This window comes from Neofelis nebulosa, chromosome 10 (genome assembly GCF_028018385.1).
Source record: "Neofelis nebulosa isolate mNeoNeb1 chromosome 10, mNeoNeb1.pri, whole genome shotgun sequence".
In the NCBI taxonomy this organism is placed as follows: Eukaryota; Metazoa; Chordata; class Mammalia; order Carnivora; family Felidae; genus Neofelis; species Neofelis nebulosa.
In genome coordinates, this window is record NC_080791.1 from 105,825,324 (window position 1) to 105,850,323 (window position 25,000).

General features: G+C 45.4%; 1 long non-coding RNA gene across 1 annotated transcript in view; it reads left to right on the forward strand.

The window, feature by feature from the left end:
- Positions 1–24,797, forward strand: part of LOC131487997 (uncharacterized) — a 47,523-nt gene extending 22,726 nt beyond the window's left edge. Inside the window, exon 2 of the long non-coding RNA XR_009250042.1 lies at positions 23,014–24,797. This is a non-coding gene — a long non-coding RNA (uncharacterized LOC131487997). The remainder of the gene's footprint in view (positions 1–23,013) is intronic.
- Positions 24,798–25,000: the final 203 nt, after the last annotated feature.

Below are 25,000 nucleotides of genomic sequence, written 5' to 3' on the forward strand. Positions count from 1 at the left end.
GTCTATTAAAATAAAATAAAATAAAATAAAATAAAATAGCCCTTAAAAATCAAAAACCATCTGTTCCATAATAGAGGTAACCTACCTTGAGTCAGTGCTGGACCATCTCTGCAGTACCCGTTGTCTAACTCCAGGGCCTTGAGCAAGTCATGGAACCGCTCCAGGGCTTGATTTCTGTTCTACTTGAAAATGAAAAGTTGGACTAGATCCGTGGTTCTTGTGCTTTTGTGGGTTTTTTTCATGAAGAAATAAATTAAAAATGGGAATCAGGATGGAGTTATCAACTTTTCATTTTGTTGAATAAATATATTTTAAACTCCATCTACTATAACCATTTTGTTATAAACAAACATTTTGGCACAAAACATTAGGATGTAAGTTTTTTTTAAAAAAAATTTTAGGATGTAATATTTAAATAAAAGGTAATTCTTTAAATTGAATACCCTGGGGCGCCTGGGTGGCTCAGTCGGTTAAGCGGCCGACTTCAGCTCAGGTCATGATCTCGCGGTCCGTGAGTTCAAGCCCCGCGTCGGGCTCTGTGCTGACAGCTCAGAGCCTGGAGCCCGTTTCAGATTCTGTGTCTCCCTCTCTCTCTGCCCCTCCCCTGCTCATGCTCTGTCTCTCTCTGTCTCAAAAATAAATAAACGTTAAAAAAAATAATAAAAAATAAATTGAATACCCTAAGTTTTATGGAGAACTCTACATTTCCTTTATTTTTCTGACTTTTCCATTAGCTGCTGCAAACTCTATCCTATCTGATTCCAGTTCATGGACCAGCACTCGGGCTGACTAAATAACTTCCAACCCTAATATTCTGAGACTTTATGCGCAAGTAGCTTTTGTGTCGCAGAAAGGTCCACAGTAGATATCTTTAGTACGGGTCCTAAGCAAGAGAGCAAAGAATAATCATCAGCATGGAGGCCCCGCTGTATATGCTAGGCATATTATTGCTAATATATCAAACAACCTGATAGGGTAGATATTAGAGGTGACAAAACTGAGCCTTGGAAGTTGAGTAAGTAACCGGGGTGCCTGGGTGGCTTGGTCGGTTAAACGTCCAATTCTTGATTTCGGCACTGGTCATGATCTCACAGTCTGTGAATTGGAGCCCTGCACTGGGCTTGGGGCTGACAGTGTGGAACCTGCTTGGGGTCCTCTCTCTCTGCCCTTCCCCTGCTCGCGCTCTCGCTCTCTCTCAAAATAAATAAATAAACATTAAAAAAAGAAAAAGAGTAACCTGCTCAGAGTCCTACGGTAGTGGCAGCAATGCTAGGACACAGACCTAGGCCTGTCTTGACTCCAAAGCCTGTCTTGTTTCTGCCCTTAGATTCTAGCTGTACACCCAGCATTCTCTTTTCTTCTGGAAACAACATGCTTCTCCTTTAAAAACGGCTCCTTCCATTATTCTAACATGTGGATTACTTGAGCTCCATCTCTAGGCCATAGTTGATTCATCCAAGCATGGAAACTTGATCCAAGGAGGGAGTGCCAGCCAGAGCCCTTCCTTACTCATGTGAGTTTACACCTCACGGTCCAGTGCATCAAGCCGTAAGATCTAAGACCCGGTGATGTCCAGCGGTCTATCCACCAAAAACTGGTCGGCATGGAGAGCGAATGACGTGATGTTAACAAGAAACAGAAGGGGGAAACTTGGAGCCTTCAAGTCCCTAGATCCACCTGTTCCCAGGCCCCCTTTCATTCCCACTTTTCCACGGTTCTACCTTTCCTTGAATTTAGTGAGGCAACACATTCCTCCTTTTTTTCCCCTTGAGCCAATTCAAGGTTGTCACGCACAATCGATCTAGTGTAGATGCCAGAGCTCTCATTCCTTCTGCCCCAAGAAGGAGGCTGCACTATATATAGTGGAAAGAATGTGGACTTCAGAGAAAGATCCTTGGCAAGATGAAGACAAAACAATGCTTCATGGTGTAAGAGCTTTGGAAACTGTCGGCTGCACTTGTATTAAAGCCACAATGGAAAGGACAAGAGACTGGGCTGTTGTCTCAAATACCAGATAGTGCATTTAGGCTGTTGTGCTGGAGGACAAAGATCTTAGATCAACTTGAGAAAGGAAAACAAGCTCCATATGTTCATTTTCAGTTCAGTTACTTTTGAAGTAATAACAAAAAGCACATTTTATGAACTGATGCTCTCTTCTACAGCAGTCATGCTCTATAATTTTCACATTTTAGAATTGCATTTTTTCAGAATATAGTATGTACATTCATATGGTTCAAAATTCAAAAGGACCCCAAAGGAATGCAGTAAAATTCTTCCTCTTATCCCTGCCCCTGACCCAGGCAACCAGTGTAACCAGTAAAGAAATCTTTCCAGAGATACCCTCCACATGGATATGTTGGCTCTTGCTGCCTATGCAGCAAAACAGTCACTCCAAAACTTAATGGCTTAAAACAACAAGCATTTGTATCCACTCAAGATGCTGTGAGCCAGCTGGGCAGTTCTCACCCGGGCTTGTTCAGTGGGGTGGATGGTCTAGAATGGCCCTGGTCACATGTCTCCCAGTTGGCAGGCTGTTTGGATGAGGGAATCTTCACATCTCTGGAAGTTGGCTCACTGTCAGCGGGCATGACAGCCACATACCTCCCATCACACAGGGCAAGTCTGGATCTCAGGGATCTGAAAAAGCTGACTCCACATCTTGGAGGAAAGAGCTGTAAAGTCATATTGCAAAAGGGCATACATGCAGGTATGAGAAGAATTAGTGGCAATTTTTGCAGTGTGCGATAGCGTATGTTTGTGAATATGAGTGTGTGTGTGTGTGTGTACTTTTTACTATTTTTTACATAAATGGTGGTATAATGTTTTGTGGCTTTTTACAAATATTTAAAACCTATTTTACAAACCTTGCTGTCTATCAAGACAAAAGTTTATATTTTAGATGGTAAAGCCAGATTGTAGTCAAACAATTTGATAAGGAAGGCGGCTGGCTGGCTCAGTCGGAAGAGCATGTGACATGATCTCGGGATCATGAGTTTGAGCCCTATGTTGGGTGGAGAGATTACTTAAATAAATAAACAAACTTAAAAAAATTGACAAGAGAGTTGTTATCTCTTTATGTCAAATGGTAGGAAGCGCAAATCTACAGTGGAGGACAGAACAGATTGAACGGTAGTTTTACAAGCCACTGTTGCCTGAGTTGGTTCATCAGCTAATCAAGGATCTGGTATCGGGGGCGCCTGGGTGGCTCAGTCGGTTGAGCGTCCGACTTTGACCCAGGTCACGATCTCGCGGTCCGTGAGTTCGAGCCCCGCATCAGGCTCTGTGCTGACAACTCGGAGCCTGGAGCCTGCTTCCGATTCTGTGTCTCCCTCTCTCTCTGCCCCTCCCCCGTTCATGCTCTGTTTCTCTCTGCCTCAAAAATAAATAAAAATTAAAAAAATTAAAAAAAAAAAAGGATCTGGTATCGTTCTCTAAGATTGGAAAGTCATCTTCTCACAGAAGTTCCCACACAGTGTCTAAATAATCAAAGTACATTTTAGTCCAAGGGTTTCCTTCATTGTCTCCAGTTCATTAAAGTGGATTCCCTCTTAAAAGAAAACTCATTTTTTACTTCTCCTTTTTTTTTAATTAAAAAAATGTTTATTTATCTTGAGAGAGAGAGAGAGAGTATGAGCAGGGGAGGAGCAGAGAGAGAGAGAGAGAGAGAGAGAGAGAGAGAGAGAGAGAGAGAGAAAGAATCCCAAGTAGGCTCTACACTGTCAATGTAGAGCCTGACTTGGGACTTGAACATGAGATCATGACTTGAGCCGAAACCAAGAGTTGGATGCTTAACCGACTGAGCCAACCCAGGGGCCCCTCATTTTTTAGTTATCCTTTATCCAAAAGGGGGCTGGCATTGTTCTTTGGGTTTCAAATGTTACCTTTTTCAGAAGGATTTCCCACCTAGTATAACAGAGTACTCCACTTCAACTCCTGGCTCCTCCCCCTTTCCAGCTTTATTCTTCCCAGTAACGCAGTCATCAACCAATATACTATATATTTATCTGTTTGTCATCCACCTACACCTAGTCTAAGAGGATAGGTACTTTCTCTTGTTTACCCCTGTATCCCTGGCCCCAGAACAGTGACTGGCAGATAGAAAGCCCTGGATAAATATTTATTGAATAAATAAAAACAGTGACTATTTCCAAATGTTAATTGCCTTTCCAAGCCCCAATTGCCTCATATTTAAGATTGAAGTTTTGGGGCACCTGGTGACTCAGCAGGTTAAGTGTCCAACTTTGGCTCAGGTCATGATCTCATGGCTTGTGAGTTTGAGCCCTGTGTTGGGCTCTGTGCTGATAGCTCTGAGCTTGAAGCCTGCTTCCCATTCTGTGTCTCCCTCTCTCTGCCCTTCCCCAACTCATGCTCTGTCTCTCTCTCTCAGTGTCTGTCTCTCAAAAATAAAAAAATAAAAAAAAATAACAATAAAACAATAAAAAACCAAAACAATAAAAAAATAAACATTAAAAAAATTTTGTTTAAAGATGGAAGTTTTGGGGCGCCTGGGTGGCTTGGTCGGTTGGGCATCCGACTTCGGCTCAGGTCATGATCTCACGGTCTGTGAGTTCGTGCCCTGCGTCAGGCTCTGTGCTGACAGCTCAGAGCCTGGAGCCTGTTTCAGATTCTGTGTCTCCCTCTCTCTCTGCCCCTTCCCTGTTCATGCTCTGTCTCTCTCTGTCTCAAAAATAAGTAAACGTTAAAAAAAAAAAAAAACTTTTTTTTAAAAAAGATGGAAGTTTTTAGGGGTGCCTGGATGGCTCAGTTGGTTAAGCGTCTGACTTCAGCTAAAGTCATGATCTCACAGTTAAGGAGTTCGAGCCCTATGTCAGGCTCTATTCTGACAACGCAGAGCCTGCTTGGGATCCTCTGTCCCCCTCTCTCTCTGCCCTTCATTCACTTGGGTGCGCTCTTTCTCTCTCTCAAAAATAAATAAACATTAAAAAAGGTGGAGGTTTTTAGTACCTCCACCGTTAGATTTCTATGTGGAGTAAGCAAGTTCTGTATGGACAACACTTCATGAATGTTGACATCTGGACAGATCTCCATTGCTCTGTGAATCAGAAGATGTGCTCACAGCCTTCACAAACACAAAGATATAAATGTTGATAACAGCAAGTAGTACCTCTCTTGGGACATTTGAACTCTGATGGATCAACACCTTGTAAAAAGAAGAAAGTTCACCTTTTCTGAGGTTATTCTGGACTTCCCATGCAGCACAGCGAACTGAATACATGTGTCAGTCTCCACATACCTCTTGTCCCCATCCTGATACTCCATTAAAATTAGAAAAATAAACAGAAAGCTAAAGTCATAAAACTGAGGAGAACAGGATAGGCTTTCAGCAGATAAAGGATTTCTGTGAATTTCTGGAAGATATAACGTAGCTAGAAATGTCTTGATGAACAAAATGGAGCCAAGAATAAGCACTGGAGGATATGGCCAAGCCGCTGAGCAGAATCCTAGGGAGTTAGGGAACCTCCAGACAGAGGGTAGGAGCAAGACGGGGAGGCCACCTCAGAGACTAATGGAAGCCCATGGACTGCTCACACTCCCAAACCCTCTCCCTCCACCCCCAGTCCTATGCCAGTGGATGGCCATCCATTTAGCTTTGACCAAAAATCCAGGAGGATATTCCACAAAGAATGTGAATGAACTGCGGCTCAAGTGAGTACTGGAGCCCAGAAGAGAACCCTCTCCATTCCACTATTTAAGGTTTCCCATAACCCACAGCTTAACCGTTCATCCCAAAGCAACAACGCAAACTAATAGCCCTACTGAGGTACATAGATGGACTGGTCAGGAGAGAGGCTTTGTGGGGAGAGAGGAAATGCCCACTGGCTAGTAGGATAATCAATTTTGCCTTCATTAATAAATGTAAAATGTCAACCAAGGATGAAGACCAGGAGCATGGGAAAGAAAGGTAAACCGGTCCAGTACAGAGAGTCAAAGACAGTCGTTCACTCAGTCCTGGGACAGACTTCTTAGAAGGGAGAGAAAAGGACAGACAACAGGGAAAGAGGAAATAAAGGAACAGAGGAAACATCTGTTAAGCACATACATCTGCTTTCAGGAGACACAGAAATGAATAAGATCAACCCCTCATTCATACTTGGATGGGGGAGAGCTTCACAGAAGGTGTGTTTGAAGAGTTCTTAGATGCTTAATTTTATGTGTCAACTTGGCTGTGCATGGTGCCCAGATGTTTGTTGAAACGCTATTCTGGAGGGTGATTTATTTGTCAACTTGGCTGTGCCATGGTGCCTAGGTGTTTGCTTAAACACTATTCCAGAGGGTGTTTCTTTGAGGCTGTTTTGAGCATGAGATTAACATTTAAATCAGTGAACTTGAAGTGAGGCACAGTGCCCTCCATAATCTGGGTGGGCCTCATCCAATCAGTTGAAGGTCTTAATAAAACAAAAGACTGACTTCCCTCAAGCAAAAGGGGCCATTCAGACCTGAACTGCATCATTGGCTCTTCTGTGGGCCTCCAGCCTGCCCACCCTGCAGATTTTAGAGTTGCCAGCCTCCATTATCATATGAGACCATTCTTTTAAATAATCTCTTTCTATGTATGTATATATACACTCATCCTATTCTGTTTCTTCAGAGAGTCCTGACTAATCCAAGGGTGTCTCTGGCCCTCTCCAAGGGCTTTCCTGGCCCATTTTACTCATAGAAAAGATGGGTACTTGCTGGTAGATATTAGAGGGGCAACCATGGACTAAGTCGAGATAGTTATTCTGTGTCAAGGAGGCAGCAATCAAGCCTGGGGATTGCTTGTCACAACAGAGACAGTTTGAGAGCAAGATGAATGCAGCAGCAAAGCCTCATCTCTGCCACTTTCCAGCTGAGGGGCACTAGCCTGAGCATTTGGAATGTTGTGACAAGCAACACTCTAAGGAAAAAGACATTAAAGTCATAACTGATTCATCTTAAGTGTACAGATTGCTGCCGAGGAGCAGTGTGCGTGCTAAGGATGCTTAGGGGACTGTGTCTGGTTGGGAAGTCAGGGAGGATTTCTCTGAGGATGTGATGCTCAGCTAAGATCCAAAGGAGAGGTGGGAGTCAGCTGGGAGTGTGGAGAGCCTTCTGGGTGGAGGGAACAACAAGTGGAAAAGCCCAGGCTGGGGAAAGTCTGAAGAGCTAAGTAGTCCAGCATGGCCGGAGGGAAGTGGGTGAAGGAGAGGTTGGTGGAGCTAACATTGGAGTGGTGAGCAGGGCAGGTGGGTACAATTTTGTAGGTCAACATAAGGAATGTGGGCACTATTTTAAGGTACATGGAAAACTATCATCCAGTGTTCACTGGGAAAAGGGCCTATGTGTTCAGCTACCTTTTCTGTCTCTCCTTCAGCAACTCCAATAGCACATATGTGAGAGTGGTCGATATTTCCACAGTTCACAGGTGCTCTGCCCATTTTTTGTCAGTCTTTTTTCTCTCTATTCCTCATTTTGGACAATTTCTATGGCTGTGTCTTCAAAGTCACTGATCTTTTCTTCTACAGTGTTCAATCAGTTGTTTATCCTATCTAGTGTAGTTTTTGACCTAAGTATTGTCATTGTCATCTCTAGATGGGTCTTTTTTTTTAATGTCTTCCATTTCTCTCTTCATCTTGTTCCTGTTCTCCTCTAGCTTCTAACATATGGAATTTATGATAGCTTTTTCATATTCGTGTCAGCTAATTCCGTGATCTCTGTCAATACTGGATCTGTGTTCCTCCAGGATATGGGCCATATTTGCTGCTTTTTTGCATGCATAGTAATTAATATCTGATTGGCTGCCAGACATTGTCAAGTTTACCCTGATGGATGATGGATTTTATTGCATTTATGTAGTGCTGAGCTGTGCTCTGGCATGCAGGTAGTTACCTGGTATCAGTTTCATCCATTTAAAAAAAAATGTTTATCGGGGCACCTGGGTGGCTCAGTTGGTTAAGCATCTGACTTCGGCTCAGGTCATGATCTCATGGTTCATGAGTTTGAGCCCTGTGTTGGGCTCTGTGCTGATGGTTCGGAGCCTGGAGGCTGCTTCAGATTCTGTGTCTCCCTCTCTCTCTGCCCCTCCCCTGCTTGCACTCTCTTTATCTCAAAAATAAATAAACAATAAACATTATTTATTTATTTTGGTGGGGGGAGAGAGAGAGAGAGAGAGAATAAGCAAGGGAGGGGCAGAGAGAAGGGGAGAGAGAGAATCCCAAGCAGGCTCTGCACTGACACCAGGGGCTGATCTCACGAACTGTAAGATCATGACCTGAGCCAATCGCAAGAGTTAGATGCCCAGCTGACTGAGCCACCCACATGCCCCATTGATTTGATCCTTTTGAGGCCTGCTTTTAAGCTCTGTTGGGGCAGGTCCATAACAGGCTTTAATCTAGGGCTAATTCATTTCCACTACTAAGGTGCTGCCCTGGGTGTTATGAGGTCTCCCCCTTCAGCTCCTGGAACCATTCCCGGTGCTGTGTGTACTTCAGGAATTGTTTGGCTTACAGCTTTCTGGTTGTTCCTTCCCTGGACAAGTGTCTTCCTCTCGTCTGTCCTCTGGTCAGTGCTCAGCCGGAGACTGGAGGAAATTTCCCTGCAGTTCTCTGTGCAGTCCTCCTACCCAACATGGGACTCTCCTGTGACTTGGTCCAGAGGAGTTTAGGATAGAAACCATGGTATTGCTTCCACTCTTCTATTCAGAGGCCTTGGCCTGGCCCCCTGGCACACAGCTCTTGTTGTCCATGATCCTCTGCTCACTTTCCTATTTCAGCAAGAGGCTGTGGGTTTCCAGGAATGAGATACCATGGGCACATGAAAGTTTTTTTTTTTTTTTAACACAATTATATTACTTAAGTGAAACAACAGAAAATGACATTTTAGGTAATCCCTGTCTGAAGGGTCTCCTCTGCAGCCCTGTCCTGGAATTATTCCCTGAACCAAAGCCCATCACTTGACTTCAGGCTTGTGTTCCTTTGCCTCTGTGATAACACAAGGGAATCTGAGTTTCTGACTTGCCCTGACTAAAATCCAGGGAGTTCCATCACCTGAGCCTACGTAAGCATCATCTTTTATTTTCTTTTTTAAATATTTATTTATTTGGAGAGAGAGGACACACGTGTGCTAGAGTGAGAGGGGTGGGGAGGGGCAGAGATAGAGAGGGAGAGAGAGAAGCCCAAGAAGGCTTCATGCTGTCAGTGCAGAGCCCGACGTGGGCTTGATGCCACAAACCGTGAGACCATGACCTGAGCCAAAATCAAGAGTCAAACGCTTACCGACTGAGCCACCTAGGTGCCCCCTAAACATCATATTTTGAAACAAACTTCTCCAGAGGAGTCTTAGTATTTTTCCTCCTATTTATTTATTTATTTATTTATTTTTTTGTAGCAATGGTAGGGCCAGTGATATGAGGCTGGGCTACCCCACATACTCTAGAGCACCAAGACTTAGGGCCCAAGTTTTCAGATTGATGGGTCAGAAACTTTCAGAGACAGATTATTAAGGAAAATTAACAGAGGATTTACCTGCTAGAAAGCTCCATCCCTTGCTGCAATGGTGTCAGTGCCTTGACAAAAAGGGAGGAGGACTCACAATGCCCAGCCTATGAAAGAAGACCTTTTATTTTCTTTATTTCTTTTTTCAATTGAGGTAGAATTAACATAACTTAAGATGAGCCACTTTAAAGTGTAGAATGTAATGGCAGTTCGTACATTACCAGTGTTGTGCAACGATCACCTCTGGTTCCAAAATGTTTTCATCACCCTGAAAGGAAACTGCATACCCAGCAAGCAATCACTCCCCATCCCCCCAGCCTATCCCAAGCTCCCAAAAGAAACCTTATCTTGCACAGGATTTCTAAGTACCAGGGTTGGCATTAAGAATATTTTTTCCTGAAGGGCTTTGAGGCATGAAAGAAAGAGCATGCATGTGCTTTAGGGTCAGATAGGACCAAGTTCTAAAGCCAGCTTTATCACTTATCTGTGTGACCCGGAGTTAGTTGCTTAATCTCTCCAGTCTTCAAGCTGGGGATTATACCTACTTCACATTCAGGATTAAAATATCTGGAGGGGAATAGTTCTTAATATTTCTTAAAAAACTCAGGTATTGTGGCTGCTGATCCATGGGTAAATGTCAAAGGGCATCCCTCCATTCTCCAGGGTCTCTGCAGAGCGCTCTGGGATGCTTAAACTTGGCCCTGATGTCCTCCCATTAGCAGCCAAGAGGCCTTGGGAACATTCAAACATGTTTCAAGACATCAGCCTCTACTTCCAATATCGAATAGTGTGTTTGGCTTATAGACACTCAAGAATGAATGCATACACGGGGCACTGATCTACTCCTGCAATTCCAGAGATGCATTGGGAATTGAGCCTGGTCGTTACTCAGGGGCTATAGTTGTAGTTCTGTGGGAACCATGAGCCCCTAAAATGGCACATGGGAATAGCCTTTTAGCATTAGCAAGCACCCTTTGGAGTTCTCTGCCTCTGAGACTCTCCTAGAGCATCACAATGGCAAGGAATGAGCAGAAAGCCTGCACATGGGTCAAGCTTCTCCTGTGGCCTCCAGAGCCTCAGAGGTACCGACCCCCCTGTCCAAGAGGCATAGCTACGGGATAGTCACTGGGTTCCCCGCCCTTCCCTGCTGTGTAGGAAAACTCCCTCCCGTGTTCTCAGGGCACTCACAGTGAGCATTCATCATTACCGGTCACAGTGGGTGCCATGCTCCCCTGGGTTGTAGTCTGTGAACTCTGTCCACAGATCCTGAAGCTTGAGGACAATCTGGTTCTGGGATCCCCTGGCTGGAGGAGCAGACTAACGATGGCTCTGGGGCCCTTGGCAAGTGAACAACTTTGCAGAAGTTTCTAGCAGCTCAGTCTTAACAAGATCCAGAATCCCAAGGTGAATGCAGAACTCTTCAAGGCCCTTCTGGGCACGGCCAAGCCGAGCCAGGGGCTATGGGTCTCCTGAACTCATGGCAGTGACCGGTCTGGCTTTGTGCATCCAGACCAGTGGTCAGACAGCACTTGACCTGCTTGAAGCAAGCTTCACCAAGAGCGGAAGCTCCAGGAATTGAGCTCAGCTGGAGTCTGTTTCTGTAGTGCCGATGAAGACCCACGCGTGGATTTCTGGGGTCTGGGGAAGTCTTAGGGTTCAGGAAGCTGCGACTTATTCAGAAGACATGATTTACCGGACTTCAGAGGCTCCAGAAGAACATGCATGCGTTTCATAGGGGTGGGGGAGGAGGGGGTGGCAGGCTTGGCTGAATCCAGGGTCAGAGCATTTCCACTGGGAGTTTTGGAGTTCTCCTCTTATTAGAGTTCCCTCAAAGCTTGTCAAAATTCAATAATAACCTCCTCACTATTTTCTGGCAGGTGAGCCATGACCCATAAAGCATGGTCATTAGTCTTCCTGAAAGGCTTTTTTGCATTACAGAATGAATGCTGAGGGTGGATGTCATCAGTGACTGTGGAGACCCTTCCCAAACCTTTGGCCAATCTCTGGAGACCACCTCTGGAAGGAAAGGAGGAAAGGGGAGCCAGGATCCCTGATGACCAATGGGCCTTGGTTTGCTCACTTGTGTGAAAAAATGGCCCTAGACCTTCTGCTAGTGAGAAGAATTTGTTCCTCCCTCTCCCACTCTTCCTCCCTTCCCTCTCCCCCTCCTCCTCCCCTCCCTCTCCTCTTCCCCCTCCCCTCTCCCTCTTTCCTGTCAATGGACTTGTGGAGAAAAGTCCTCATCTCCTCATCTTCCCTGTCAGTGGACTTGTGGAGAAAAGTCATCCAGGGATAGGTCAACCTTGACATTTGTTCTAGTAGTTTCCCTTGCAGGTTTGTGTAATGAGATCCATCTTCTGTGAGGAACAGAAGCAAGAAGGCTGTGAAGGAAGGCACACAGCACCAGGTGGGTGGGAGAAGGGGAGGATATCTAAGAACTTGGGAAGGAAGGTTGCCCACGCTGGGACAAGACACTCAGTAAAAACAGCCAGAGGCAAGATGGGAGCGATAAGAAAGAAGCTAGTCTTGTCCTGGTTTGTAAGCTCAGGCTGGAGATTTGGACTTTTTTTCTAATGGAAATGAGAAATCAGGAACAATTTTAAGTAGCAGAGGGGCATGCTTGGACCTGTCCCAGAGGACCCCTCTGGCTGCAGCGTGAGAATGGCTGGTGGTCTGGATAGGGTGACAGGGGAGGAGTGCAATGACATGAACAGGCCTCACTGTTGACTGAACATGGCAAGGCAGAGAGAAGCCAACGGTGACTTTTTGTCTTGGGCAAACGGTGGTGCCTTTGGCCAACAGAAGGACACCAGGGGTGCAGAAGCAGGCAGAGGGACTATGAAGGGTGTCCGGTCAGCAGCTGGAGAGAGAGGTCTGGTTAGAGGCCAGAGGTGAGGAAAGCCAAGGACAAGCTGAGCTGCCTGAGGGAGACCATGGAGAGTGAGAAGCCGAAGTCCTGAGGAAGGTCCACAGTGCGGCGCTGGGCTGAGGAAGGGGAGCTGGCAGAGGAGGCCGAGAAGGCGCAGTTGGGGTGGAAGGAGGAAAAGCAGAGGAGCCCAGGGTCATGGCAGCCAGGGCAACAGCACATTTCCAAAAGCAGAAAGTGGGCAACAGTATAAGACACTTTCAAGAGGCTGGGAACAGTCCATTACATTTCTCAACGGAACCACCGATGGTCTTAGGGCAGCAGCGGGGTACAGATGGACACAGGTGTAGAGAGCTGGGAGGTAAGAAGTGGAGAAAAACGCAGACCCTTTGGAAAGTTTGTTGGTGAAGTGAAGGCAACAGGACTTCTCTTGGGGGCGTGGAGTGAGGGGACAGGTTACAGACACGAAAGATGTCAGCATGTTTGTATTTTATGGAAAGGACCAATTAGAAAGCAGGAGGTTGACCAGTTCCCTTTGAGGACCTTTGGGTATTTCCAATTGTGCTCCGGTAACAGGACAGACAGCCTTGTGCCCTTAGAATAAAATCCTAGAAGGGGAACTACTGGGTCATAACCTATATACATTTTAGGGGCATGTGGGTGGCTCAGGCGGTTGTGTCTGACTCTTGGTTTCAGCTCAGGTCATGAGATCTCAGTCCTGAGATGGAGCCCAGCATCAGAGCCTGCTTTGGATTCTCTGTCTCTAATAATAAACACATTTTTAAAAATCCATATACATTAAAATTTTTTTTAATGTTTATTTATTTTTGAGAGGGAGAGAGAGAGAGAGGGAGCAGGGGAAGGGCAGAGAGAGAAGGAGACACAGGATCCAAAGCAGGCTCCAGGCTCTGAGCTGTCAGCACAGAGCCCGATGTGGGGCTTGAACTCACGGACTGTGAGATCATGACCTGAGCCAAAGTCAGGCGCTTAACTGACTGAGCCACCCAGGTGCCCCAAAATCTAAATACATTTAAATTATTTTAAATGTTTACTTATTTTTGAGAGAGAGAGAGACAGCGTGAGCTGTGGAGGGGCAGAGAGAGAGGGGAGACACAGAATCTGAAGCAGGTTCCAGGCTCTGAGCTGTCAACACAGAGCCCAGTGCAGGGCTCACACCCATGAACTGTGAGATCATGACCTGAGCCAAAGTCATATGCTTAACTGACTGAGCCACCCAGGCACCCCATATACATTTTATTTTATTTTATTTTATTTTATTTTATTTTATTTTATTTTATTTTATTTTATTTTAATGTTTATTTATTTTTGAGAAAGAGAGAGCACAAGCAGGGGAGGGTCAGAGAGAGAGGGAGACACAGAATTCGAAGCAGGCTCCAGACTCCGAGCTGTCAGCACAGAGTCTGACACAGGGCTCGAACTCATGAACTGCGAGATCATGACCTGAGCTAAGGTTGGACACTTAACCAACTGAGCCACCCAGGCGCCCCCTGTCATGTACATTTTAAATTTAGTTATATATTATCAAATTGCCCTCCATAAACAGAACCAACTTGGGCAATTTATTGGTAATGACATTCACAAACTTCAAATATTATCAGTTTTTGAGATCTTTGTCAGTACGGTTGACCAAAAATATTTCTCGTTGCTATTTTATATTGCCTTTCTTTGATTACTAATGAGGTTGAGCATCTTTTCCTGTGTCATTGATGATTTTTATTTCTCGAATTACCTGTTCATATCCGTTGCCCATTTTTCTATTGGGACAATAGTCTTTTTTTTTTTCATTCATTTATAAGAACTCTCTACTAAGGATATTAATTGTAACATATTTTTACCTGTAAACTTGTTGGATGTCAGTCAGTTAACCTTACTTACACTTTTCCTTACCAAAGTTGGAAATCTTTTTGTGGGCAGCTCTTTGGTTCTCTTACCCTTGGTCTAGAACCTGCTGTTCTTGCTCAGCCCTACCTAGCAGCGTCTTGGCAACCTCTCCTTCTGTCTGGCAAGAGTTTCACCATATTTCATTTTTTTCTTTTCTTCTCTTGACACACATTTGTCTTCTAAGTCTCACTGGAGTTCACAGTTTTTGCAGATGGGACAAACGCCAATGTGCCTTTTGTGCTATTTCCTTCGGAGTCTTTGAACGTTTTTAGGGGTGAGTACACAGACGGTGAGTTTGCTTTCCTTGGACTTGGCTAGACAAGTTCTCCTCAGTAGATTGGCAGTCATCAGGGCAAGATCAGTCACCAGGGCGAGGTCCCAGTAGCAAAGTTCCCAAGTACAATTAAACCCCAACCTGTGCTCAAAAGCCCTGAGGAGCCCCTCCCCTGCCTTTTACCTTGCCTGGGGAAAATAGCATAATGAACCCTCACTTAGGCGTGATTGTTTTCATTCTCCCAAGACTCAAGAGGTGATGGGTGTTACCTGTCCTTCCTCCCTGTCCTGCTGTCCTTCCCTTTGCCCTTTCATGACCCGCCCCCCCCCCAGTGCTTAGATTACAGACTGAGATTAGATGTTATCAGAAAATGTGGTCAAATGTGTAGGAGGGGGGGAAAGGCGTCAGAGATTAGTGTGTGGAAGAAGAGGAAAAGAATAGTTCACCTTATTGTTGATGACAAAAAATTTTAAGCCTATACAATAGTAGAGACAATAAGATAATGAATGAACCCTAGGGGACTTCTCCCCACCATCAACAATTTCACCCTACTGCCAGCTTTGTTTCATCCTACATATTTCTCCACAGTATTTTGAAACAAATCCCAAACATCATGAAATGTCATCCAATGTAAATATTTTGGTATGTATCTCTTACCGATAAAAAAACCCAAGATTGTTACTGCACACCTAAATAAATATGAACAGTGAGAGGTGACAGTGTTTAAGTGGATGGAACATATACTAAGGAGTAGGATAAGGAGTAGGAAGAGCTGTAGTTGTTGTTTTTTTAATTTTTTAATTCTAATTTGCCGTGCAAGACCTCAGGCAAGACGGTTAACTTTCCCATCCCTCAGTAGCTACTTACAAGTAGAAAGAGGAAGTATTTGCTTCAAATTCATAATATTGGTCGTAGTTACAGAAGGGTTTTCTTTGCTAACATATTTTTTTTAACTTTTGGGTTAATGTTCATTTATTTTTTGAGAGAGAGAGACGGAGCCTGAGTGGGGGAGGAAGAGAGAGAGAGAGGGAGCCCAAGTAACTTTACCTGGCATTTTCTTTATCTGTATAACTAAGGTAGGGACAAGAAGGGGTTATTTTTCAGAGAAAACTGAGGGCTAAAATGGTTGAGCCCCTCGGTCTAGGAAGTCAGGGGAAGGCCAGAGTTAGAAGGGGCTCTCGTGTGAGGGACAGCATCCAGAGAGGACACCCCAGCCCTCTGCTCTGGGTGCACCTTCCTCCCCCCGGGAGAACAGGACGGGTAGGGGCAGCCCTCTGGGGCATCACCTACAGTGCCCTCTGCTGACCAGATGGGCAGCATGAGCTCACAGTGCTCCTGAGGCAGAGACTCGGGCTGCCCACACCTCCCATGGCTGGTAGGTTTGGCACATGATCAGTAACACTGATGGGACAGATATTTCAACAACCACAACAATAAAAGAGGGGAAAGAAATCGAACAGGAGCAACCTTGACAGTTGGTGCCAACGTGAAGCTTGGAGGTCAGAAAATCCAAACTCCTTTTGCAGTTAAGGAAACGGAGTCCTAGAGGGAAGAAGGGACATGGTGAGCCAGGCCTGACAAGGCCTCCTCACTGAGTCTCTTCCTTCCTCAGCTGATTCTCTCTGGATCGACAGAAGTGATTTGAAGCCACAGAGAAGGATGGGAGGGGATCTTCCCGAAGTGGTAAGATGCCAGCACAATCATCTGTGGCCCAGGGGCATGGGAAGGATACCACCTGTCTTAGCCACTTTGGTGAGCTGGGTCCCCGGCAGTCTGGCCTGGAGTCTTTCCATCAGGCTCCCCCCAGATCCTTCCCTCCCCCCAAAGCTCTGAGGGGCAGCGAGGTGAGTTTTCAGTACGTCCTAAAAAGACAGAGTCTCTGACATTGAATGAGAGTTTCTGCTTTGTCTGGTATTAAAATTGCCGTTTTCATTTTGCATTTGCCATCTAGCTAATTTTTTTTAAACGTTTATTTATTTTTGAGAGAGGGAGTACAAGCGGGGAGGGGCAGAGAGAGAAGGAGACGGGATCTGAAGCAGGCTCCACACTGACATCAGTGAGCCCAATGCAGGGCTCGAACTCAGGAACCGCGAGATCGTGACCTAAGATGAAGTTGGAGTCTTCACCAACTGAGCCACCCAGGCGCCCCAACCATCCCATTAGTTTTTAATTTAACCTTTTGGGATCATTTTGTTTTAGGTGAGTCTCCCGTAAGCAACCGATAGTTTGACTCTCATTTTTACCCCGTTCTGAGCCTTTATCTTTTTATTAGGGGAATGTAAATCATGGATAATTATTGCCAGAGCTGGTTTATATGCGGTCTACCTCCCTAAAAATCCATAACCCCAGTCTAATCATGAGAAGAACATCCGATAAATCCCAGTTGAGGGACAGTCTACAAACTATCTGACCAGTTCCTCTCAAAACCGTCAAAGTCGTCAAAAACAAGAAAAGTCTGCAAAACTATCACAGAAGAGCTTCGGGAGCCATGACGAGCAAATATAGTGTGGTGTCCTGGAGAAGGATCTCGCACAGAAAAGGGGAAGTAGGTTAAAACCAAGGAATTCTGGGGCACCTGGGTGGCTCAGTCGGTGAAGTGTCGACTTCGGCTGGGGTCATAATCTCTCAGTTTGTGGGTTTGAGCCCTGTGTCGGGCTCTGTGCTGACAGCTCGGAGCCTGGAGCCTGCTTCGGCTTCTGTGTGTGTGTGTCTCTCTCTCTCTGCCCCTCCCCTGCTCATGCTCTGTCTCTCTCAAGAATATATAAACATTAAAAAAAAATTTTTTTTAAAACACTAAGGAACTCTGAATAAAGTATGGATTTCTGTTTAGTTTTTTGTTTTGTTTGTTTGTTTTAAAGCTTTCCCACAAAAAGGCCCCCCAAAAAACAAAATAAAACAAACTCTAGGCCCAAATGGCTTCACTAGTAAATTCTACCTAATATCTAAGGAGAAAATATTGTCAATTCTACACAAAATCTTCCAGAAAATAGGAGATGAGGAAATGCTTCCCATCTAAAAACAAAATCAAAAACAAAAATGAAAAGAATCATAAACCTAAATGTAAGAGCTAAAACAGTAAAAATCAAGAACCAACACAGGAGAAAATCCTAGTGATAAGTTAGGAAAAGATTTCTTGACTACTCAAGATGACTACTTTCTTTCTATTTAAAAGAAAACAGTGAACAAATTAGACTTCATTAAAAATAAAACTGTTTTGGGACACCTGGGTGGCTCAGTCGGTTAAGTGTCTGTCTTTGGCTTAGGTCATGACTTCGGGGTTCGTGAGTTCGAGCCTCGCGTTGGGCTCTGTGCTGACAGCTCAGAGCCTGGAGCCTGCTTTGGATTCTCTCTCTGTCTCTCTCTCTCTGTCTCCCTCTGTCTCTCTCTCTCTCAAAAACAAATAAAGATTAAAAAGAAAAAATATTTTTTTCAAAAAAAAAAGTCTGACGCTTAACCGAGTCACCCAGGCGACGCCCCGTGGTGTTATTGATAATAGCCCCAAACTGAAAACAGCCCAAATGTCTGGTGCCTGGTGAATGGAGAAACTAAGTGAGATGTAGCCAATCCATATAATGGAATACTTGCTCAGCAGCCAGAAGGAACAGACTACTGCTACAAGCAACAGTATGGATGAATCTTGAAAGCTTTACGCTAAATGAAAGAAGTCAGACACAAAATACTACATACTGTATGATTCCTTGTACAGGAAATCCTAGGAAAGGCAAAACAGTAATGCTAGAAAGTACATAGTGGTTGCCAGGGGCCAAGGGGAAGGAGGAGAGATTTGACTCCAAAGGGGCACGGGGAAACTTTTTGGCAAGATGTGGAAATGTTTTGTACTATGATCATGGTGGTGGTTACATTATTATCTATATTCCTCAAACCATACAATTGTTCACTAAAAAGTAGTGAACTTTATCGTTTGTAAATTTTAGCTCAGTGAAGCTGACACAGGAAGTTGGGCAAGGTGTTCTCAAATGCACTTAGTGGATTACGTGGTGCCGAATTTTTCCTTGCCCTTCGTGTATAGTATACGTTCTATCTCCTTGTGATGAATGGGGGCAATTAGCCCTGTTGGGATGGTGACTTATTTTTTTGCTTCTCTATTGGATCCCAAAGTGGTCAGGAACAAACCATAGCTTGCGATTTAATGGGACTCTTGCTGAGTCTTCTAGTAAGTGTTCTCCTTCCGGGAACCAGAACTTCTAAACCCGTATTGCTCAGAGTTCCAGGATTTGGACCCACGAATTCCCCAAGTTGGGTCACCGGGATTGATGGTAAACAAGCCCTCTCCTACTTCTCTACTTCTTGATTCTTGGCCCCGTGTATTCTGCCTGTTGGGAACACAGTACCTTATAAAGGGTATTGATTTAGGGCGTATGCCGCATCTTGGAGAATGGCACCCCATCTTTGTAGGGTATTGCCTACAAGGTGATAACTCAGCTGTACCTTCAGGAAGCTGTTCCATCACTCTCCCAGCTTCTAGGTGTTGCCCTATGTGATCGGGCCAGTGGATTCTCTGGTCATGTCCCCACTGCTACACCCCCTTTGCTCTAGTGTATGTTCCTTAGTCCCATGCTAGATAGTGTGGGGTCTTGGGGTAGTGAGTTGAACCTGTAAGCCCTCAGATAATATTGTTGGGTGAGGCCCTGTTGGCAGAAAAGGCCCTGATATATGTGTCAATTTCAGTCAAGATAAATTGCTGCCCATTTTGAGGTGAAAGAAGTTCAATGTAATCAACTTGCTATCAAGGGGCTGGTTGGTGTCCTCAAGGGATGGTACTGTATCAGGGGCTCAGCCTTGGTCTCTGTTGACTAGTATGCTGGGTAAATATTTAAAAATCTGAGTAGGGGCCGTGGGGGGGTGGGGGGGGTGGGGGGGGCGTGGGAACCTGACTTGTAGCATCTGCTGATTTCCGTGTTGTAAGTATTCCCACCACGGCCAATTCCACGCTACCAACATGATGTCAACCGTCGCACAAAACTCCTGAAAGGTGGACAGTCGACTGTCCCAAAGCTTCGTAGGCTGGCTCTAACACACTGGTGTCTCTGCTGCCAGGTTGGATAGTCAACAGTGACGTTAGAGGGTAAGAGGGGAGCCTACACTGTTGAACTCCCATGTAATCTTGACCACCATGGCTACTCCGTTCAAGGGCAACATCTCAGTACCGGAATGGCTGATGACGGGGGCCGGCTGACATGAACTGACTGGGTGGCTCTGACCACATGAGTGCTTGGTGCCTCTTCCATAGCAGATGCTCTCTGGTAGGGGATAACATGCGATACCAAGATACTCACACTTCTTACTGACTACCACGGGATTTCCCACCTGCCTCTTTGTCCCTGATCTTCCAAAATTTCTACCCCTCCAGACCCCGTGACCAAGTAGCCAAGCCATTGGCCACTGTCCATGAGTTTAGGTACATTCTTAACCAAGGCCACTTCTCTTTCCACACAACACGAGGTTCTGCCCATTGGGAGGATTTCCCCCTAACCACTGTCTGGAGCAGTTGTACATCACAAGTCCGTTTTTGCTTTGCACGCACATACCAAGCTGACCTATATGTGAGCCAAGCTGGCCATTTTCCTTCTCCATCAGCTGGTCATAAAGGACTGAGCATGTAGCCATACATGCGAGCTGAGGAGAGATACTGGTACCATAGTCCCAGATGACATGGAAATCTGGGCAATTGGCTCCTTCAGCTTACTTGTACCTTCTGGTCTGTCTTATAGTGCATTGCTCCTGGACCCACATGACCTTGACCCAGTAGCCCTGACAGGAGCCAGCTCATGATGGGCAGTCTGGCCACATGATTATTTGATATCCCATGGTCAGTTACTCCATCTCTACCAAAAATCAAAGCATGCCAGGAGCCGGTTTTCAAATTCTTTGCTGCAGATGGCTTGGCCTTGTTTCAGAGCTCTGGAGTTTATGATGTGGCTCTCCTTTTGGGATTTGATATAAGCTCCACATATCTTTTGAGAGCACAGATATTATGGTAGAGATCTGCCTGTTTTTATGACCCAAATGGTAGGGCTTCCTGCATTTCAGCCCGGACCTGTTGCAGAAAACTTTCCCTCTACTGAACCCCACTTAAATCTAGCCATCCTTCTATGCCGCACAGCAAACGGGTCAGAGTAGTATTCCCACGTATAGGATATGCAGCTTCTAGAACCGTAAGAGTCCTGCCAGGCATTATGCTTCCTGCTTCATGGTGAGAGATGCAATTTATCTTTTACTTTGTCTTTTACTTTGAAAAGGATGTACTGGGGCGCCTGGGTGGCTCAGTCGTCTTTGGCCAAGGTCATGATCTCACAGTTTGTGGGTTCGAGCCCTGCATCGGGCTCTCTGCTGTCAGCGCGGAGCCCACTTCAGATCTTCTGTCCCCCTCTCTCTGCTCCTCCCCTGCTTATTCCCTCTCTCTCAAAAATAAACATTTAAAAAATATTTTTTAAAAAAAGGATGTCCTAAATGCTCCAAGACCCCTAAAAATTTCACTGATGTGGTGGGCCTTTGACTCTTTTTTAAAAATAGACTTTACTTTTCAGAGAAGTTTTAAGTTCACAGCAACACTGAGCAGAAAGTACAGCAATTTCCCACGTACCCCCTGACCTACACATGTACAGCCTCTCCCATTACCAACAGCCCCCACCAGAGTGGTACATTTGTTACAATTGAGGATCCTGTGTTGACATATGATAATCACCCAAAGTCCATGGTTTGCATTAGGGTCCACTTTTGGCGTGGAACATTCTATGGATTTGGACAAATGTATAATGACATGTCTCTACCATTATAGTATCATACAGAGTAGTTTCTCTGCCCTAAAAATCCTCTGTGCTCCACCTGTTCATCCCTCCCTTCCCACCAAGCCCTGGAAACCACTGATCTTTTCACTATCTCCATACTTTTGCCTTTTCCAGATGTCAGATAGCTGGGATCGTACAGTACGGAGCCTTTTCAGGTTGGCTTCCTTCACTTAGTGCATTTAAGCTTCCTCTGTGTCTTTTCACGGCTTAATACCTCGTTTCTTTTTAGCGCTGAGGAATATTCCATCATCTGGATGTTTATGCATCCATTCACCCTACCGAAAGACATCCTGGTTGCTTCCAAATTTGGGCAATTATGAAATACGTTGCTATAAACATCTGTGTGAGGCGTGGTCATGTGTTTTTAACTGGGCCTTTGACTCCTCATGGGATTTATTTTCCCTCTTTTGAAACAAACATGTCTCATCAAGACTCCAATCCACTTTCCACTTTCGTTCATTGACATAGTGGATCAAGAAGATATTCTGCAGAATGTCCAGGCGGTCCGAGTCCCTTCAGTCGGTTTCGTGACAGACGAAAGAGAGTTAACATAGCCCTGGGGCTAGACCATAATGGATGCTGTTGTTCATCCCTTGTGAATGTGGACAACTTCCTGTCATCCTTCCAGATAGGATAGAGGAGAACTTATCTGCCATCTCAATGGCCACATACCACGTACCTGAACTGGAATGATTTTGAGAGAGAGAAAATGTGTGTGTGGGCAGGGGAGAAGGCACAGAGGAAGAGAGAGAGAAAGAGAATCTTAAGCAGGCTCCATGCTCAGTGAGGCCAACGCGGAGCTTTATCTTGCAAACCGTGAGATCTTGACCCGAGCCGAAATCAAGAGCTGGACACTTAACCGACTGAGCCCCCCAGGGTCCCTGGAATGACTTCTTAAAGTTGTCTTGAATTGAAGCGAGAGGACTGAGCCTTGGTCGGCTACCTCAGTCACTTGATTGGGTGACGCAGCTCCCTTCAGCCTGACAGCTTCCCCGCAGTCCCTGGGGGAGGTCGGCTATGAGCAGGCAACACCCCCTATGGCTTTGGGAATGAGTACCTTGGACCTGAAGGGGAAAAATCCAGCCTGCATCCCATACCACCCACTACAGATATTAGTCAACCAAGTGGGAGTGCTGGGTGGGCAGTGGAGTTGGGAGAGATGGGGTTGCAAATCGAAAGGTAGGAGTCTTTGTCTTACACATGTTGTCTACAGCCAGCTGTGAAGCTGGATGAGATCACCAAGAGAATGAAAGTGGATTAACCCAAGAGAAAGGGAACCAAGGACTAAGCCCCGGGGTCCACGATCATTAAAAAGGAATCATGAGGATAGGGGTCTTTGTCCTTTTGTTCATCGATGTAATCCTAAGATCTTAGAACACAGTAAGTGCTCAGTAAAGAGTTGTTGGTTAAACTAAATAAAGTTCAGGGGGAAAAAATGTCCAAGATAGAGAAAGGAGTCGTAATTATGTCCCGTATCTGGGAGGGCTATGTCTGTGTGATAGACTTAATGTGTGCGTCCCCCACCCCAAATCATATGTTGAAGCCCGGACACCCAATGTTATGGTTTTTGTAATGAGGTCTTTGGGAGGTCATTAGGTTATGAGGGTGAGGCCCTGGTCTCATGGGATTAGTGCCTTTGTAAGAAGAGATGCCAGAGAGCTTGAACTCCCTCTCTCCCTCTGCACCCAGGAAATACCATGTAAGACACAGCAAGAAGGCAGTCCCATCTGCAAGCCAGGAAGAAATCCCACCGTGGTGACACCCTGATCTTAGACATTCAGTCTAACCCTAACCCTAACTGCGAGAAAACGCATTTCTGCTTTTTAAGCCACTGGGCCTGTGGTGTTTTGATATGGTGGCCTGAGCTGATATATTACGTATCCTGAGAGAAAAATCTCAGTCAGAAAAACAAACGAAATGGTCAGCAACCAAGAACATTCAACTGGAATTACAGGCCAGATCTTGTACAAAACAAGTTCCAAAGAGCAGGACGCGGGTAACCAGAGGGCCCGATGACAGCCCTGGTCTGCCATAGGGTAGTCGTATAATCTTGGGCAAAACGCTCCGGCTTCTGCCTGTACCTTCGCCACTGAGATGGTCGGACTATATGAGTTTTGTGAATATATGTTATTATTATTTTTAAGTATAGAGGTAATTCGTGTTCATTTAAAAACTTCAATCAGGGGCGCCTGGGTGGCTCAGTCGGTTGAGCGTCCAACTTCGGCTCAGGTCATGATCTCGTGGTCTGTGAGTTTGAGCCCCACGTCGGGCTCTGTGCTGACAGCTCGGGGCCTGGATCCTGCTTCAGATCCTGTGTCTCCCCCTCTCTCTGCCCCTTCACCACTCTCTCTCTCTCTCTCTCTCTCTCAAAAATAAACATTTAAAAAATAAAATTTAAATACAATAAAATAAAATAAAATAAAAACTTCAACCATTACAGAAATATGTGGAGTAAAACGTGAACATTCCCTTGCCTTTCTCTCTGCAGAGTTAACCATAGTTACCCGCATAGCACAGATCCTCCTAGACTTTTTTCCGCCATGGCCCTGCTCAAATGTTCACCCTTTCATGTGGCCTTCCCATGTCTCAGGTCCCGTATCTTCCTGCTCTTTTCTCCTTTGGCACTTTATATGGGAAGACAAAGAGGTCAAGGGGGCTGAAGGCAAAGGGAAGCAGGTGCCTCTGTGGGCCGGTCATGGGGGCAGGGCAGCAATTCAGAGCTTCTCATGCTTTGGAGTAGGAAACCTCTGAAGAGCCAGTTATGGAGCTGCCCACCCCAGCACCCAACTGACAAAGAGAGCCAGTGTGGCCGGGATGTTCATGGGAAAAGAGCCACAATGTATACCTTATAGAACAAATTTTAAATGTATTTGGTCATTTGATTGTTTGTTCGTTCATTCATTCATTCATTCATTCATTCATTTTGAGAGAGAAAGTACGCCTGAGCCAGCGCAGAGCCTGATGCGGGGCTTGAACTCACGAACCGTGAGATCATTGGTCCTTTAATTGCTTTAATCGAGGCATAACGTACATATGGTAACATACACAAATCTTGAGTATACAACTTGAAGATTTTCACACACACACACACACACACACACACACACACACACACACACTTATGCTGCTACCACCCAGACAAGGAACATTTCCAATACCCAGGGCGGTCTCCCCATCCCGAGGAAGCCACTCTTCTAACCAGTATCACCATCTATTCACTTGGGCTGTTCTTGGATCTCATCTAAATGGCATCTCGCAGCACGTTGTATCGTAGGTCTGCTGTCTTTTGATCATCACTGCGTCTGTGAAATTCCTCCAGGTTGTTGCACATGAACAATAACAATTTTTATTGCTGAGTGCTGTCCCACCGTGGGACCATATCACGATTTATTTATGCTTCCTACTGCTGATGGACGTTTGTCACGTTTCCAGTTTGGGGCTGTTACGAATAAAGCTGTCTGGATTGTTCTGTGCTTGCTATTATTATTTTTGGCGGGCCTCCGTGCTCGTTTCTCTGGTGGATCTATCTAGCAGTGGGATTGCTCGCTGGCTCATGATTTGTTCCTTAAGGAAATGTCCAGAAGGATTTGCAGGGATTTGCCCCTGGCCATGAATGCCGAGGCCACAAAAGATGCTGTAGGAAGACCGTGGAAGAGTGAGAAGGAGTGCCCGACAA